This window comes from Sturnira hondurensis, unplaced genomic scaffold, assembly GCF_014824575.4.
Source record: "Sturnira hondurensis isolate 20B ecotype Veracruz unplaced genomic scaffold, ASM1482457v3 Scaffold0006496, whole genome shotgun sequence".
Taxonomy (NCBI): Eukaryota; Metazoa; Chordata; class Mammalia; order Chiroptera; family Phyllostomidae; genus Sturnira; species Sturnira hondurensis.
The window spans coordinates 23,323,901-23,341,842 of NW_028079127.1; the positions used below are offsets into that span (position 1 = coordinate 23,323,901).

At 38.2% G+C, this 17,942-nt stretch overlaps 1 protein-coding gene across 1 annotated transcript in view; it reads left to right on the forward strand.

The window, feature by feature from the left end:
• The first annotated feature begins 73 nt into the window (after nt 1-73).
• CUNH2orf76 (chromosome unknown C2orf76 homolog) overlaps nt 74-17,942 on the forward strand; it is an 86,448-nt gene continuing 68,579 nt past the window's right edge. The window contains exons 1-2 of the mRNA XM_037049891.1: nt 74-103; nt 623-671. The gene's annotated coding sequence lies outside the window, so the exon portion shown is untranslated. The remainder of the gene's footprint in view (nt 104-622; nt 672-17,942) is intronic.

A 17,942-nucleotide genomic window follows, 5' to 3' on the forward strand; every position in this document is an offset into this window, starting at 1 on the left:
GATAGGGCGTGGCCACCCTCTGCGGGGAGGCCAGCCTCTCCCGAAACCACGTGGGTGGGCTCGCGCAGGCGCAGACTAGAGGACAAGGGACCTCCGGGAGCAGGTGTGGACCGCGGAAGTAGGGTGCATGTGGCGGAGAAAGTGCTGTGGTCTGCACGGGGTTCTGTCCTAGCCCGCTCTGGGGAGTGGCCCCCAGGACAAAGGAGAGGGTGGGGAGGCTGAAGAGCAGAGACTTTTAAATTTGTTTCATTAAGTCCTGTGCCCGGTGGGCGCGAAGAGGCCGGAAGTTGCGCCTCTGGATGTGTAACCGCTCAGGCTTGGGGAATACAAGAGGGTCCCCGGTTCTCTCAGGAGTCTAGAGGAGCTGCCTGGAGAATTGCGCGATGATGGGAAGCTGAAATGGTTCCCAGAAAGGCGAAGCCGGGGCCTCGTCCTCTGAGCATGTGGCACATTTGCCCGTGGCCTCAGTTTGCAGCCCTGTTCTCCGTCTGGTGCCTTAAAGTCAGGGGCAGTGCCTTCCGTACCCTGACTTTAACAAACTTGGCCGGGGCCTGGTGCTCAGCAAACATCCCATTGTGAATAACACTGATTCATTCACAAATATTTACTCCACTCTTGTCAGGTAACTCGCAGTGTCCTTGGCGTTGGGGATACAGCAGTGAACAAAACAGGTAAATTCCTGCATTCTAGAACCTATATTGGGAATAATAGTTAATGAAATAAATGAAATGAAAAGTTTGTTAGGTGATAGGAAGTTGGACGTTTCCAGTTTTACATGGGAGGGATGGGTGGAGGGTTAAGGGAAGGCACCGTTTGAGAAAGATTTTCAAGGAGACTAGGGAGCATTCCAGGCAGAAAGTGAATGTAAGGGTGCTAGCAGGGAGTGAAGGAAGGAATGAAAAGAGATGAGGCTGGAAAGTTAAGGAGATGGCAGGCTGATTAGATGATGCAGAGCTTGACCCTAACAGTAACTAAAATTTTTATTTTTAGTGAGATGGTAAGTCATAGGCTCTTTTTTTAGAGGAGAAGGGAAGGAGAGAAATTAATGTATGGTTGCCTCTCATGGGTCCCCTGCTGGGAATTGGCCTGCAACCCAGGCGTGGCCCTGAGTGGGAATGGAACCTCAAGTCTTTGGTTCTCAGGCCCGGGCTCAATCCAATGAGCTACACCAGCCAATGCAGAAGTCACAGGCTTTTGAGCAGCAAATGATGAGACTGAGGGGGGTGGGTGTTCTCCATGGGAACAGCATGGAGCAGCACAGGTGGATGGGAGAGTTTGGGAGTGATGGCTAACAGACCGAGGGGAGAATTTCCTGGTGGTTACAAAGGAGTGGGTGAAGAGAGGGAATTAGCATAAAATTCTGTGTAGATCATTTAAAAAAGTCATTCCTTTTTAATTCCTAATTTGTGATAAGAGGACTGGACTACAAATCTCTCTGTTTTACAACTGTAAGTGTTTAGAAAGAAAGGCCAGGTGGAGGCTTTCAGAAGTAACTTATTAGCTTAATGTAGGTCAGACTTTATAAAATGGGAAGAAGTGGAGGTACAGTAGCATGGAACAAATCTAGTCTTCATTCTATGAATAATTTTGTTTGAGGAAGCGAAGTCAAGTAAATTAAGGAAAGTCTTGGAGTTAAATTTGCAGAAATTACATTTGAATTGTAAGAAATGTAGTTTTCTTTCAAAATGACAACTTGGAGCTGTTTTTTTCCCTGTGAGGCCCAGATAAAGCCTGGATTCATTTTTGCTCCATCGTTAGTGCTTGTAGCTTCCTTGATGGAAATTCAGATTATTGCCCGTGTGGATCAGATTTGTAGTTAATTGTATCTGCCAGTCAGTAGGTTTTAATATTAGGTTATTGTGTTTGGCATATTTGAAAAGATTAGGTACTTATAATAATGTAATTTTTTAAATGTTCCTTAAAGCCCTGGCCAGTGTTGCTCAGTGGGTTGGGCATCCTCCCACAAACCAGAGAGCTCTCCGGTTCTATTCCTGGTCAGGGCACATGCCTGGGTTGCGGGCCAGTCCTCTGGTTGGGTCCTTGGGAGAGGCAACCAACTGATGTTTCTCTCAAGCATCAGTGTTTCTCTACCTTTCTTTCTCCCTTCCTTCTCCACTCTCTGAAAATAAATAAATAAAATTCTAAAAAATAAAGTGTTCCTTAAAGATTGGGTGGTATGATTGAGTCTTGATTGGAGTTAAACATTGTAGAAAGCAAGATTGTTTTATCTTGGCAGCTGCCAATTTAAGTCGGGTTGATTTGTCACTTGCATGTTTGGAATCTATCTCACTTTCTAAAAAAAATTTCCACAAGGTGGTTTTGTGCCCAGGTGAGTCTGCAAAAGTTGTTTAAAGCAACTGAGGTATGGAACTACATAAGGTATGGATCATGGGGGACCAAGGTACTAAGTGATCTTGACAAGGAGGAGGAGTGTCTTTTCCTATTTATAGGGCCTACTCTAGGCCAAGTTTTGAAATACCTGAAGGTATGCTCCTTGGCCTACTTTCTGCTTCTTTCCCTCACTTCTCAGTGACTCATTTTTGGAAATGGGTCGCTGAGAATTGACTCTACCTATGGAAATGCTGCCTTAAGCCCTTCATTTACCACTCCATTCTAGGGGTTGGCGTGGCATTCATTGTTTAACATAAAATGGTTAACAAGTCAGCATCTGGGATTTAATTGTTTTTTAAATTCTCACCTGAGGATACCTTTATTAATTTTAGAGAAGAGAGGAAAGGAGAGAGAAAGAAGGGGAGAGAAAGGGAGAGAGAAATGTAGATTGGTTGCCTCCTGTATGAATCCTGAATGGGAATCAAACCCTTAACCCAGGTATGTGCTGTAACTGGGAATTGAACCCACAACCTTTTGTTGTATGGGAGATACTCCAACCAACTGAGCCACCTGGCCAGGGATGGGATTTAATTTTTAAAAATAAATTTTAGACTATTTTTGGGGCCAATTAATTATATGAATTTTTAATTCTGTATTTTGATTGTATTAGAAAGGAAATTGCTCTCCTATGTGGAGAAAGTGCAAGTTCTTCAGCTCTGTTTATAGCTGTGTTAGCAACGGTCACACTTTGTAATTATTTATTTACTATTATTTTTGTTTTAATTTATTCTTCTGTGAGCCACAGTGATAGGAATCACTGTGTATTGGTCAATACCAGTCTCTAAGTGCCTGGCACTTCGTAGGCATTCAACTAATGGTAATTGAATGAAAGAAGTGCTTTTCTCTCTGTGAAATGTATTCCTTCTGATTAGACACGAACTTAAAAACCAACTAAGTTGATTAGAACTGAATATGAAACTATGGGCTGAAGTATTAAGTTGGCCAAAAAGTTCATTACATTTTCCCCCTACCATGGCCCTAGTAGTGCTCAGTTGTCTTTAACTTCATTTGAAACAATTTTGTTAGATTGTAATGTGACAGCTGTCATATCAACATGCACTAAAAAAACTTATCAGAATTGGTGAATTTGTGTGGGACCGTTTTAATATTGAAGATGGAAGAAGATATGCAACATTTTCAGTGTATTATGCTTTATTAGTTCAAGAAAGGTAAAAACGCAACTGAAATGCAAAAAAAGATTGTACAGTGTATGGAGAAGGTACTGTGACTGATTGAACTTGTCAAAAGTGGTTTGCAAAGTTTCATGGCACTATTCACATTTTGGCTACATAATTCTTTGCTGTGGGGCTGTCTTGTACATTGGCTACATTGGAAAATGTTTAGCTGCACCCCTGGCTTCTACCCACTAAAAGCCAATAGCAAGAGACAGCCAATGTACTCAAAATATTCAGATCAATAAAGTTATTGGTGAAAATGAAAAAATGTGTCTTTATTTTATGGGAAAAACTAAATGGACTTTTTGGCCAAATGAATTCTGGTGCAAGGACTGTGTAATCTGTCTGTGAAGATTTCCCAGCCTTGGAAACAGAACACCTGAATGAAATGTTAAGGGAAGACAAGGAACTCCATGAGCCAGTCAGCCTAATCAACACGTCCCAATTAGTAGAGAGGCTATTGTCATAATAACAACTTGCCCTCAAATTCTTGGGATACCAGTTTTGACTACTCAGTGGCTTTACTTGCTGGGTCTCAATGTGAAAGCAGTCAGGCAAGATACATTAACAGTAGTGAAAACAGCTCTTGCCCAGTGGCTGTGAATAATAATTTAATACTAGGTTTCTCGTTATAAACTAAACCTCTAATTTCTAAAAGTAACCTATCATTAAAAAATGGACTACAGTTACAGCAAAGCTTTACTAGAAGGCAAGGGTTACAGTATTAACAAATGATGAATTCTATTCATTTAGTATTTATTTTCCAGTTTCTTGGAATGAAACTCCCAGGAGTTCCCTAGCTAGGAGTGGACTAGTGTGTCTAAAGGGAGGGAGGCACTTGGGAAATGCTTCTGGGAAAGGAGTGGGGAGAGGTGGGCAGATTTGGAAGTCTTGGTTTCATGAAACCTGAGGGAGGTAAAGAGCTGAGGGGGTAGGATAAGACTGCAGCATAACTTTTCTCTCCTTTGTCTGTCCCTCCCTCCTCTTTCTTCTTTTTTGTATCTTTTTCTTTTCTGATAGCATAACTAGTGAGAGGAAGTCATAACTAGTCCTTCTGCATTGCCATTCCCCTCTAGGTGTTCATATTCAGAGGAATTGCAGCAAGATGGGTGTAAGAGAAGAGTGAGTGTGTGTATGTATGACATGCATGTGTATGATCTCCGTTCCCCTCACCTGCCCAGACAACATGGTAGGGTGGTGGTTTAGCTGAGGTGAGGCAGAGACCAGGGCTTGGAGGCAGGAGGTTCTGTTGGAGAAGAGTTTTTGTTTTTTTAATTTTATTTATTTTTAGAGAGAGGGGATGGAAAGGAGAAAGTTGGAGAGAAACAACAATGTGTGGTTGCCTCTCATGTGTCCCCTGCTGGGAACTGGCCTGCAACCCACGCATATGCCCTGACTGGGAATCGAACTGGCGACCCTTTGCTTCACAGTCCCATGCTCAATCCACTGAGCTATACCAGCCAGGGCTGGGGAAGACTTTTATACTGGCTGGGAGTACAGAAGAAAAGACTTTAGAATTACTTAAACATAAAGTTGTCATATACTGGTCAGGTGCTGCCTGTTTTATATAGAAATACTTATAATTTGGGGCAGGAATAGTGAAGTACTTTATGTTATTTTGAGTTTTGTATTGCAGTTCTTGTTTATCTTCATCAGAAAGTGTCAAACTCTCTGAATCTACATTGTCTTTGCCTTTTTCCTTTGTTCCTAGTTATACATGACAAGCACTTGGTAAATGCTTTGGAATTAGTTTCTAAAGGTGAATTTCCTAGTGCTCGTCAACAAGAAAATTATAAATATTAAAATTGTTTGAAAAATGCTTTGGCTGATATTCCCCATGGAGACAAATGCTATTTAAAAAATTTTTATTTTGAGATAATGCCATAAAACCCTAAGTTTTATTTTGAGATAATTACAGACTCACATGCAGTTGTTAAATAACAGAGATTCCTTGTACCCTTTACCCATTTTCTCTCAGTGGTAACATTTTACAAAACTATAATGCGTAGCAGCATCAGTACAGTGAGTTTGGTATATTTAAGATACAGAACATTTTCATCAAGGATCCCTCATATTACCCTGTGATTGCCACAACCACTTCCCTCCTGCCTTTTACCCCTCCTTAGCTCTTTTTCTTAATCCTTACTTGAGGGTATGTTCATTGATTTATTGATTTTCAAGAGTGACGTAGGGAGAGAGAGAAAGATCCATCAATTGCCCTCCATATGCACCCCAACAGAAGATCAAACCCACAACCTCGGTATGTGCCCTGACAAGGGATTGAACCCACAGCCTTTTGTTGTACAGGGTGATGCTCCAACCAACTCAGCCACCATTGCTCTCCTTAGCTCTTGGAATTAGTTCTCTCTCTTTCTTTTTTTTTTAAATTTAATTTATTTATCTTTAGAGGGGAAGGGAAGGAGAAAGGGAGAGAAATATCAATGTATGGTTGCCTCTTCTGTGTCCCCTGCTGGGAACTGGCCTGCAGCCCAGGCATGTGCCCTGATTGGGAATCGAACTGTGATCCTTTGGTTCACAGGCCTGCACTCCATCCACTGAGCTACACCAGCCAGGGCCAAAACATGCAGTCAGTCAAGTGTGGTGGTGGGGGGAAGACAATGTTAATTAGCTTAACAATAACCCACAACCTTCAGACCAACTTCTATTTCTATAATTTTGTCTTTTAACAATGTTATCTAAGTGAAATTGTTGTTTGCAACCTTGGGGATTCACTTTTTCACTCAGCAAATTTCTCTGATGATTTGACCAGGTTGTGGTGTATATCTATAGTTTGTTCATTTTTAACGCTGAGTAGTATTATACCATTATATTATGAATTAGTTTGTTTAATCATATACCTGTTGAAGGACATCTGTATTGTTTTCACTTTTTGGCTATCACTTTTTGGCTAAAGCTGCTGCTAGTCATTTATGTAAAGATTTTAAAGTGAACATACATTTTTAAAAATTGAATGTGCATTATATTTTTTCCATATCCATTTAGTCCCCTTATACCCCACTATCCCCAATAATCACCACACTATTGTTCATGTCCATGAGTCCTTGTTCCTTTGTGCTCTATTCTCCACCTCCTAATCCACCCCTGCCCTTAGCTGTCATCCTGTTCTCCATCTATGAGTCTGTCCTCATTTTCCTTGTTAGTTTAGTTTGTTCATTAGATTCTACATATGAATGACATCATACGGTATTTGTCTCTCTGACTGGCTTATTTCACTTAGCATAGTGTTCTCCAGCTCTACCCATATTGTCAAAAAAGGGTGAAATTTTCTTTTTAATGGCCCAGTAGTATTCCATTGTGTAAATGTTCCATAGTTGTTTTATCCACTCATCAACTGATGGACACTTGGGATGCTTCCATATCTTGGTGATTGTAAGTAACACTGCAGTGAACATAGGGGTACTATGTTCATTGGAATTAGTATTTTGTGTTTCTTCAGATATATTCCCAAAGTGTGATTGCTGAGTCAAAAGGCCGATCCATTTTTAATTTTTTGAGGTTTCTACCTACTGTTTTCCACAGAGGCTGCAATAGTTTGCATTCCCACAAACAGTGCGAAAGGGTTCCTCTTTCTCCACATCCTCACCAGCACTTGTGTTGTTGGTGGATTTATTGGTAATGGCCAGTCTGACAGGTGTGATGTGATATCTCATTGTGGTTTTAATTAGCATTTCTTTGATGATTAGTGATGTTGAGCATTTTTTCCTATGTCTATTGGCCATCCATATGTCCTCTTTGGAGAAATGTCTATTCAGGTCTTTTGCCTGTTTTTTAATTGGGTTGTTTGTTTTTTTGGTGCTGAGTTTTATAAGTTCTTTATAAATTTTGGATATTAACCCCTTACCAGATGTATCGGTGAATGTGTTCTCTCATTCTGTGGGTTGTCTTTTTATTTTCTTGATTATTTCCTTTGCTATGCAAAAACTTTTTAGTTCGATGTAGTTCTATGTTAAATTTTTCTTTTGTTTTCCTTGCCTCGAGAAAAATAGCTGATAAAATTATGCTAAGAGCAATGTCTGAGATTTTGCTTCTTCTAAGAAAGAGCAAACATGTTTTGCTTTTCCTAAGAAAATCATGTTTTCTTCCATGATTTTTATGGTTTTGGGTATAACATTTAAGTTTTTGATCCATTTTGAATTTATTCTTGTGTGGTGTCAGGAGGTGGTCTAGTTTCATTTTTGTGCACATATATGTCCAATTTTCCCAACACCATTTACTGATAACCTATCTTTAGTCCATTGTATGTGCTTGCTTCCTCTGTCAAATATTAATTGATTCTAAAGGTTTGAGTTTATTTCTGGGCTCTCTGTTCTGTTCCATTGATCTATGTGTCTGTTTCTATGCTAGTAACATGCTGTTTTGATTACTATATTAGGTAGCATGATTCCTCCAACTTTGTTCTTTCTTAGGATTGCTGTTGCTGTGAGGGGCGTTTTGTGGTTCCATATAAATTTTTGAAATATTTGTTCTAGTTCTTTGAAATAATCATTGGAATCTTGATAGGAATTACATTGAGTCTATAGATTACTGTGGTTAGCATGGAAATTTTAGTGATGTTAACTGTTCCTATCCATGAGCATGGTATGTCCTTCTACTTATTTCTATCTTTTATTTCTTTCTTCAATATCTTATAATTTTTTGAGTACAGGTCTTTTACATCCTTGTTTAGTTTTTATTCTAGGTATTTTATTGTTTTTGAAGCAATTGTGAATAGGGTTGTTTTCTTAATTTCCCTTTCTGTTAATTCATCATTGGCATATAAAAATGCAACTGATTTGTGGATGTTAATTTTGTTTCCTGCTACTTTGGTGAATTCATTTATCAGTTTTAGTAGGTTCTTAGTGAAATCTTTGGGGTTTTCTGTGTACAGTATTGTCATCTGCAAGTAATGACAGTTTTACTTCTTCCTTTCCAATTTTGATGCTTTTTACTTCTTATTCTTGTCTGATTGCTGTGGCTAGGACCTTATAATCTTGAGGGGAATGCTAGTAGTTTTTGTTGGTTGAGTAGGATGCCAGCAGTGGGTTTGTCATATATGGCCTTTATTATGTTTAGGTATGTTCCCTCTAATCCTACTTTGCTGAGAATTTTTATCATAAATGGGTGCTGGATTTTATCAAATGCTTTTTATGCCTCTGTTGATACAGTCAGGTGGTTTTTATCCTTCATTTTGTTTATGTGGTGAATCATATTTGTTGTTTGTGCATATTGTACCAACCTTGCTTGCATTCCTGGAGTAAATCCCACTTGATTGTGGTGTATGATCTTTTTGATGCATTGCTGTATTTGATTTGGTAATATTTTGTTGGGGATTTTAGTGTCTATGGTCATTAGAGATATTGGCCTATGTTTTCACTCTTTGTAGTTTCTTTATCTGGTTTTGGAATTAGGATAATTCTGGCCTTGTAAAATGAGTGTGGGAGGCTTATCTCCTTTTGAATTTTATGAAATAGTGTGAGAAGGACAGATATTAGGGTTTTTTTTTAATATATGGTAAAATTGACCTGTGCAGGGTTTTGGTTTGTTGGGAGTTTTTTGAGTACTGCTTCAAATTCACTAGGTGTAATCTTTCTATTCAGATTCTCTGATTCTTCCTGCTTTAGTTTGGGAAGATTGTATGTTTCTAGGAATTTATCCATTTCATCCAGGTTGTCTAGTTTGTTTTCATAGTTGCTCATAATATTTTCTTACAATGCTTTGTATTTCTTTGGTGTTGGTTGGTACTTCTCCTCCTCCATTTCTGATTTTATTTTTTGGGGTCCTTGCTCTCTTTTTTCTTGATGAATCTGATTAAAGGTTTGTCAATCTTGTTAATCTTTTCAAAGAACCAGCTCTTGGATTCCTTGATCTTCTGTATCATTTTTCAGACTATTTCATTTATTTCTGCTCTGATCATTATTATTTACTTCCTTCTACACACTTTGGGCTTTGTTTGTTATTCTTTTTCAAGTTCCTTTAAGTGTGAAGTTAGGTTGCTTATTTGAGGTTTTTCTTTATTTTTATTTTTTCATTTAATTATTGTTCAAGTACAATTTTCTGTCTTTTACTCTCATCCCAACCCCTCCCATCCTCCCCACCTCCCTCCCATTTCCACCCCTCTTAGTTGTTGTCCATGTGTCCTTTATACTTGTTTGCGTGAATCCTTCCCCTTTCCCCCCTGAAATTCCCTCCCCCTCCCCTCTAGTCACTGTCCCCATGCTGTTTATTTCAGTGTCTTTGTTTTTATTTTGCTTGCTTGTTTGTTTTGTTGCTAGCGTCCTGTTGAAGGTGAGATCATATGGTATTTGTCTTTCACCACCTGGCTTATTTCACTCAGCATAATGCTTTCCAGTTCCATCCATGTTGTTGCAAAGGGTAGTAGCTCCTTCTTTCTGCTGCATGGAATTCCATTGTGTATATGTACCACAATTTTTTGATCCATTCATCTACTGATGGGCACCTAGGTTGCTTCCTGTTGAGCTTTTTCTTTTCTTTCTTTTTTTTTTTTTTGAGATAGGCCTGTAATGCTATGAATTTCTCTCTTAGGATTGCTTTCCCAGAGTACCACAGTTTGGATTGTTGTGTCCTCATGTTCATTTGTTTCAAGGTATCTTGATTTCTTCTTTGATGCCATTGGTCTATTCATTGTTCAATAACATGTTACTTAGCTTGCATGTCTTTATATGTTTTTCAGTGTTCTTCTTGGGATTGATTTCTAGTTTCATAGTCTGTTTGTCAGAGAAGATGCTTGATATGATTTCAGTCTTCTTAAATTTATTGAGACTTGTTTTGTGTCCTAACATGTAGTCTGTCTGTAAAATGTTCCATGTGCACTTAAAAAGTATGTGTATTCTGCTTCGGGATGAAGTGTCCTGATAATATCAGTTAAATCCATTTGATCTAGTGTTTTTTTAAGGCTGCTATCTCCTTGATTTCTGTCTGGAAGATCTATCCATTGAAGTCAGTGGGGTGTTAAAATCCCTGGCTACGGCTATATTTCTGTTGATCCCTCCCTGTATGTCCATCATGATTTGCATCACACATTTAGGTGTTGCAAACACCTAATTTATGAACCTATTTTGGGTGCATAAATGTTTACTAGGGTTATATCCTCTTGTTCGATTGTTCCCTTTATTGTTATGTAGTGTCCTTCTTTGTCTCTTACTATATATAGCCTTGGTTTTTAAGTCTAGTTTGTTGCATATAAGTATTGCCACTCCAGTTTATTTTTCCATTCCATTTGCATGAAATATCTTTTTCCATCCCTTTACTTTTAGTCTGTGTGTATCTTTTGATCTGAGTTGGTTCTCTTGGAGGCAGTATATATATGGGTCTTGTTTTCTTATCTGTTTAGCTACCTTATGTATTTTGGTTGCAACATTTAGGCCATTAACATTTAAAATGATTACTGATAGATATGTATTTAGTGCCATTTTACTGTTAGACTATTCCCCTCTGTTTTTTTTTCTTTCTCTTTTCCTCTCCTTTTTTCTTTCGCTTTCTTTCTCTTCCTCCCCCTCCTCCTCCTCTGCCTTCTCCCTTTTTCTTCTTCTACAAGCAAGCCCTTTAACATTTGTTGCAGTACTGGTTTGGTATTAAAATACTCCATTAGCTTTTTCTTGTCTGGGAAGCCCTTTGTTTCTTCATTTCTCCTTCAATTTTCAATGATAACCTTGCTGGGCAAGGTAGCCTTGGTTGTAGATCCTTGCTTTTCATCTCCTTGAATATTTCATGCCTCTCCCTTCAGGCCTGAAATGTTTCTGTTGTGAAATTAGATGACAGTCTAATGGGTGCTGCCTTATAGATAACTACTTGCTTTTCTTTTGTGGCTTTTAGGATTTTCTCCTTGTTAAGCTTTGTCATTTTAATTATGGTGTGTCTCTGTGTAAGCCTCTTTGGGTCCAACTTGTATGTGATTCTCTGAGCTTCCTGGACTTGTGTGTCGTTTTCTTTCACCAGATGACCAAAACTTAGGAAAGTTTTTGGTCATTGTTCAAGTAGGTTCTTCTTTTTTATTTGTTTATTTATAGAGAGAGGGAAAGAGAGGGAGAGGAACATCAATGTGTGGTTGCCTCTCACATGTCCCCTTCTGTTGACCCGGACCACAACCCAGGCATATGCCCTGACTGGGAATTGAACCCATTACCCTTTGGTTCACAGGTCTGCACTTAATCCACTGAGCCATACCAGCCATGGCTGAAATAGATTCTGATCCCTTGTTCCCTGTTATCTCCTGCTATTCACATGATGTAGATGTTATACTTCATGTTTTCCAAAATAGTTCTTGAGCTCTCCTCATTTTTTAAAATTGTTTTTTCTTTTTGCCACTCTGCCTGGGTGTTTTTTTCTATCTTGTCTTCCAAATCACTGATTCAGCTATCTGCTTCATATAACCTACTCTTTATTCTTTCCAGTGTATTGTTTATTTTAGATATTGCTTTACTTTTGACTGGTCCTTTTTTATGGTTTCTGTGTCTTTTTTTCATGATGTTAAGTATCCTTATAATTATTACTGTAAATGCTCTATCTGGTAAATTGCTTGCTTCCATTTCATCTAGTTCTTTTTCTGGAGAATTATCTTGTTCTTTTGTGAGGTATCTGTTTCTTTGTCTTCTCCTTTTGGCGGCTTCTGTATTTTCTGACTTTGTTTGTTAAACTAATCAGTAATAAATATATCCTTATGCTGTAATCAGCAGCCCAGCTTAAGCACCACAGGGTGGGACAGAGTAATTCCTTAGGGTGGGGCTATTGCTTTTGCTCAGGCTGATGCCACTTGGAGAGGAGCCCTCTGCTTAAGAAAGATGGATTGTGCAGTATGGGTAATGAATCAGCACAGGGATCCTTTTGGCTGTTCCATTAGTTCTCTCTCCAGCGCCATCAACCCTGGACTCTCCTTAAGCATATGTAGTCCACTCTGCCCTCCTTTTGCTGGAGCCCAGGGTAAGTGGCTGCAAATTAAATTTTGTTCGTTGACTCTTTAAGAGGCTCTCAGCATCTCCGGCACACTCTCCCTGGGAGATGGAAACCCTGCTGCTTTTCACAGCTAGGTGTTAACTGGGTTCCTTTCTGGTTCTGGTGTTGTAGGCTAGGGGTCCCAAATTGGGGTTTAGACCCCACACTACTCAGGGGGAAACCCATGCTGCTGAAATATCCCTCCAGAACTTGAGCTGTTGACTGTGGGAGCCCAGCCAACCCTCATGCACCTCCATCACACTCCCTACCAGTCTCATAGAGAATGGTTTCTTCTGTCTGTCCTTGGTTATAAGGCTTCTCTGGAGCAGCTAGTGTTAAGTTAGTTATTCAAGATGCTTTCTCTACAATTGTAATTCCAGATTGGTTGTGGGAGGAGGTTAGTGTAACTTCCACTTACCCCTCCATCTTCTTGGATCTCTCATGAATATACATTTTCATTTTTCTGGGATAAATAACCAAGAATACAGTTCTGGGCCATATGGCTGTCCAATGTTTGGTTTTGTAAGAAACTGTCATTATAGCTGTACCATTTTACATTCTTTCTAGCAGTGAATGAGAGATCCAGTTTCTCCACATCCTCACCAGCATTTGGTGTTATCACTGTTTTTTATTTTAAGCATTTTGATAGATGTGATGTACTGTGATGTGGTTTAATTTCTATTTCCTAATGGCTAATGATGTTGAATATCCTTTCAGGTGCTTTTTTGCCATCTGTGTATGTATTCTGTATAATGTCTCTCTGTGTCTTTTGCAGATGATTTGTTTTTTTTTTATGTTGAGTTTTAAGGTTTCTTTATATATTCTACATACTAGTCCTTTGTTGGATATATGGTTTGCAGATATTTTCTCCCAGTTTTTAGCTTTTCATTCACTTAACAGTTTTTCACAGAGCATAAGTTTTTAGTTTTCATGAAATTCTACTTATCAGCTTTTCCTTTGTGGATTGTACTTTTGGTGTCAAATGAATAACTCTTTGCCTGGCTTTGATCATGAAGATCATGAAGATGGTCTTCTCTCTCTCTCTTTTTTTTGGTAAATGTTTTATGGTTTTGTGGCTATAATTAACATAATCTGTTTTGAGTTAATTTTTGTATAAGTTGTAAGATTTAGGTTGAGGTTCTTTTTATTGTGCTGGATGTCAAATTACTCAGCACCCATTTGTTGCAAAGTTATCTGTTGAGCATATTTATGTGGGCTTTCTCTGGATTCTCTTTTTTATTGGTCTATTTTTCCACTGATACCACACAGTCCTGATTATTGTAGTTATATAATGTCTTGAAATTGTGTAAATTGATTTCTCCTACTCTATTTTTCTTTTTCACAATTATTTTAGCTATTCTAGTTTCTTCACATTTCCATATAAATTTTTAGAATAATCTTGTCTATGCCTACAAAAGATCTTGCTGTGATTTTGATAGGGATTGTGGTAAGTTTGTATATTGATTTGGGGAAAATTGATATTTTTTACTATATTGAGTCTTCCAATTTATGTGCACAGTATATTTCTCCATTTATTTTGATCTTTGATTTTTTCTTTTGTTTTGTGGTTTTCAGCATAGACGTCCTGTGCATATTTTGTTACATTTACACCTAAATAAATATTTAAGTGATTGCAAATGGTATTATATTTTTAATTGTGTCTATGTGTTCCTTGCTAGGGTATAGAAATAAACTGGTTTTTATATATATTTGTATGTTTTGTAATTTTGCTGAACTCACCTATTCCAGATCTTTTTTTGGTAGATTCCTTGGGATTTTCTATGTAGATAATCATATCATCTGCAAATAGGTATAGTTTTCTTTCTGATTTTGTGTGCCTTTTATTTCCTTTTCTTGCCTTGTTGTACTGGCTAGACCTTCCAGCACTATGTTGAATAGAAGTGGTGAGAGTGGCTATACTTGCCTTGTTCTGATCCTAGAAAGAAGGCATTCAGTCTTTCACCATTAAGTAAAAGGTTAGCTAAAGTTTTTTATCTATCTATCTATCTATCTGTCTATCTATTTATTTATCTTTAGAGGGGAAGGGAAGGAGAGAAGGAGAGAAATATCAATGTATGGTTGTCTCTTGTGAGTCCCCTGTTGGGTACTGGCCTGCAACCCAGGAATGTGCCCTGACTGGGGATCAAATTGTGATCGTGTGGTTTGCAGGCTCGCACTCAATCCACTGAGCTACACCAGCCAGGGCTAGCTATAGTTCACCTGAGGATATGTTTGTATTGATTTGAGACAGAGAGAGACAAACACTGATGTGAGATAGATAACAGCAGGTACACCTAAGGCTCCACCACTCATACATAACAGATGCGACCTGACCAAAAATGACTCAAATAGAACAAATCAAAGCCCCAAAGCCAATACTTTTAAGTGACCAAGAGATAGCCAACCTATGAAATGCACAGTTCAAAACACTAGTGATCAGGATGCTCACAGAATTGGTTGATTTTGGTCACAAATTAGATGAAAAAATGAAGGCTACACTAAGTGAAATGAAGGAAAATGCACAGGGAACCAATAGTGATGGGAAGGAGACTGGGAGTCAATGGAGTGGACCAGAAGGAAGGAAGAAACAACCAAACAGAAAAGAATGAAGAAACAAGAGTTCAGAAAAATGAAGAGAGGCTTAGGAACCTCCAGTACGTCTTTAAACGTTCCAACATCTGAATTATAGGAGTACCAGAAGGGGAAGAGGAAGAGCAACAAGTGGAAAGCTTATTTGAACAAATAAAAGGGAGAACTTCCCCAATCTGGAAAAGAAAATAGACTTCCAGGAACTCCAGGAAGCTCAGAGAGTCCCAAAGAAGGTAGACCCAGAGAGGAACACACCAAGGCACATCATAATTACATAACCCAAGATTAAAATGAAGGAGAGAATTCTAGAAGCAGCAAGAGATAAGGGGACATTCACCTGCAAAGGAGTTCCCATCATACTGTGAGCTGATTTCTCAAAAGAGACCCTGCAGCCAAAAAAGGTCTCTGAAGAAGTATTCCAAGTCATGAAATGCAAGGACCTACATCCAAGATTGCTCTATCCAGCAAAGCTTTCATTTAGAATGGAAGGGCATATAAAATGCTTCACAGATAAGGTCAAGTTCAAGGAGTTTGTCATCACCAAGCTCTTATTATATGAAATGTTAAAGGGACTTACCTAAGAAAAAGAAGATAAAAATATGAACAGCGAATGGACAGCAGACTCACAGTTATTAACAACCATATCTAAAACAAAAGCAAACTAAGCAAACACCTAAAACAGGAGTAGAGCCACAGAAATGGAGATCACATGGAAGGTTAGCAACAGGGGAGTGGGAGGAGGAGAGGGGGAAGAAGGTACAGAGAATAAGTAGCATAGACAGGGAGGACAAGAGTAGTGTGGGAAATGTAGAAGCTAAAGAACTTATGACACATGGACATGAACTAAAGTGGGGGAATGTGGGTGGGAGGGGGTGCACAGGGTGGAAGGGAATGAAGGGGGGAAATGGGACAACTGTAATGGTATAATCAATAAAATAGGTTAAAAAAACAATCAGTTGCCTTCTGTACATGTCCTGATTTGGGACTGAACCTGTAGCCTAAGTGCATGCCCTGACTGGGAGTCAAACCCACAACCTTTTGGTGTGTGGGAGGGCACTCCAACCCACTGAACAACCCAACCATATGGGGTTTTTTGTAGATGTCCTTTATGAAGTTGAGGACATTCTCTTCTATTCCTATTTTTCTAAGAGTTTTTATTGTTGACGAATGTTGAAATTTATCAGATGCTTTTTTGCATTGGTTGATATGATTATGTGATTTTTCTTTTTTAGCCTATTAAAATGGTAGATTACATGGATGTCTTTTTGAATATGTGTATTGAACTAGCCTTGCTTCCCTGGAAGAAACCCACTTGATCATGGTATATAATTCTTTATATATATTGCTGAATTGTATGTGCTAATAATTTAAGGATGCTTATGTCTACATTCATAAGGGATGTTTATAGCTTTCTTTTTTAATTTTAATTTTTTAAATTTATTGATTGTAGAAAGAGGAGATAGGAGGGAGAGAGAGGGGAGAGAAACATTGATGTGAGTGAGAAACATCAATTGGTTGCCTCTCACATGCATCTCAACTAGGGACCACGTCCTCAACCCAGGCATGTGCCCTGACCAGGAATAGAACTGTGGACCTTTTGCTTTGTGTGATAAAACCCAACCAACTGAGCCATGCCAGTCAGTACTGTAGTTATTTTTTTTTATAATGTCTGGTTTGTTATGGAAATACTAGCTTCATAAAATGAAATAGAAAATGTCTGCTCCTTTTCTGTTTTCTGGAATAGATTGTTTAGAACTGATGCTAATTCTTTAAATGCTTTGTAGAATTCTCCATTGAAGCCTTCTAGGCCTGGAGATTTATTTTTCTGGGAGTTTTAAAATTATGAATTCAATATTCTTAATAGTTATAGGGCCATTTAAATTTTTATCTCATATTGGGTAATTAGTGGTAGTTTGGGTTTTTCAAGAAAGTGGTCCATTTTATCTAAGTTGTGAAATTGCATACATTAACTTGTTCATAGCATTCCCTGTTATCCTCATTATATGTGCAGAGTCTGTGATGATATCCTCTGTTTTATTTCTGATATTGGTCATTTGTGTTTTCTCTCTTTTTTACTTTGCCAGGCTTGTGCAGATAGTTAATTTTTAATAATCTCTTTAGAGAGCCACCTATTTTTTCATTATTTTTCTCTCTGTTGTCTTTCTGTTTAATTTTATTGATTTCTGTTTATTATTTTTTTTCCTTTGCTTGCTATGGGTTTATGTTGCTGTTCATTTTTTTATGGGTTCTTGAGGTGGGAGCTTAGGTTATTGATTTGAGACTTTTTCTTATTTAATGTACATTAATGTTATATGCTTCTCTTTTAGTCCTTTGTGTTCCCCAAATTTCATAGTGTATTTTTTATTTTCATTCAGGATTAGAAGACATTTTCTTGCCGATTTTCCTAATATCTTTGTTTTTGATTTCTATTTTGATTCCATTGAGGTCAAAGGATAAACTCTGTATGATTTCACTTCTTTAAATTTGTTATGTGTTTTTGTGTGGTCCAGGATATGGTCTTATTGGTGTATATTTTGTGGGCATTTGAAAAGAATGTGCATTGTGCTATTGTTAATGGAATGTTCTATAAACGTAGGTCAGTTATCCTGTTGATTGATGGTTTGGTTCTATATCCCTGTTGCTTTTCTCTCTAGTTTTCTACCAATTGCTGAGAAAGGGATGTTAAAATCTCTAACCATAATTATGGATTTATTTATTTCATCTTTCTGTTCCATGAGTTTTTTTCTTCACACATTTAACAGCTTTGTTGTTTTTATACACATTAGGATTGCCGTATTTTGTTAGTGGAATGACTCTGCTGGTCCAAGATTTCTTCTT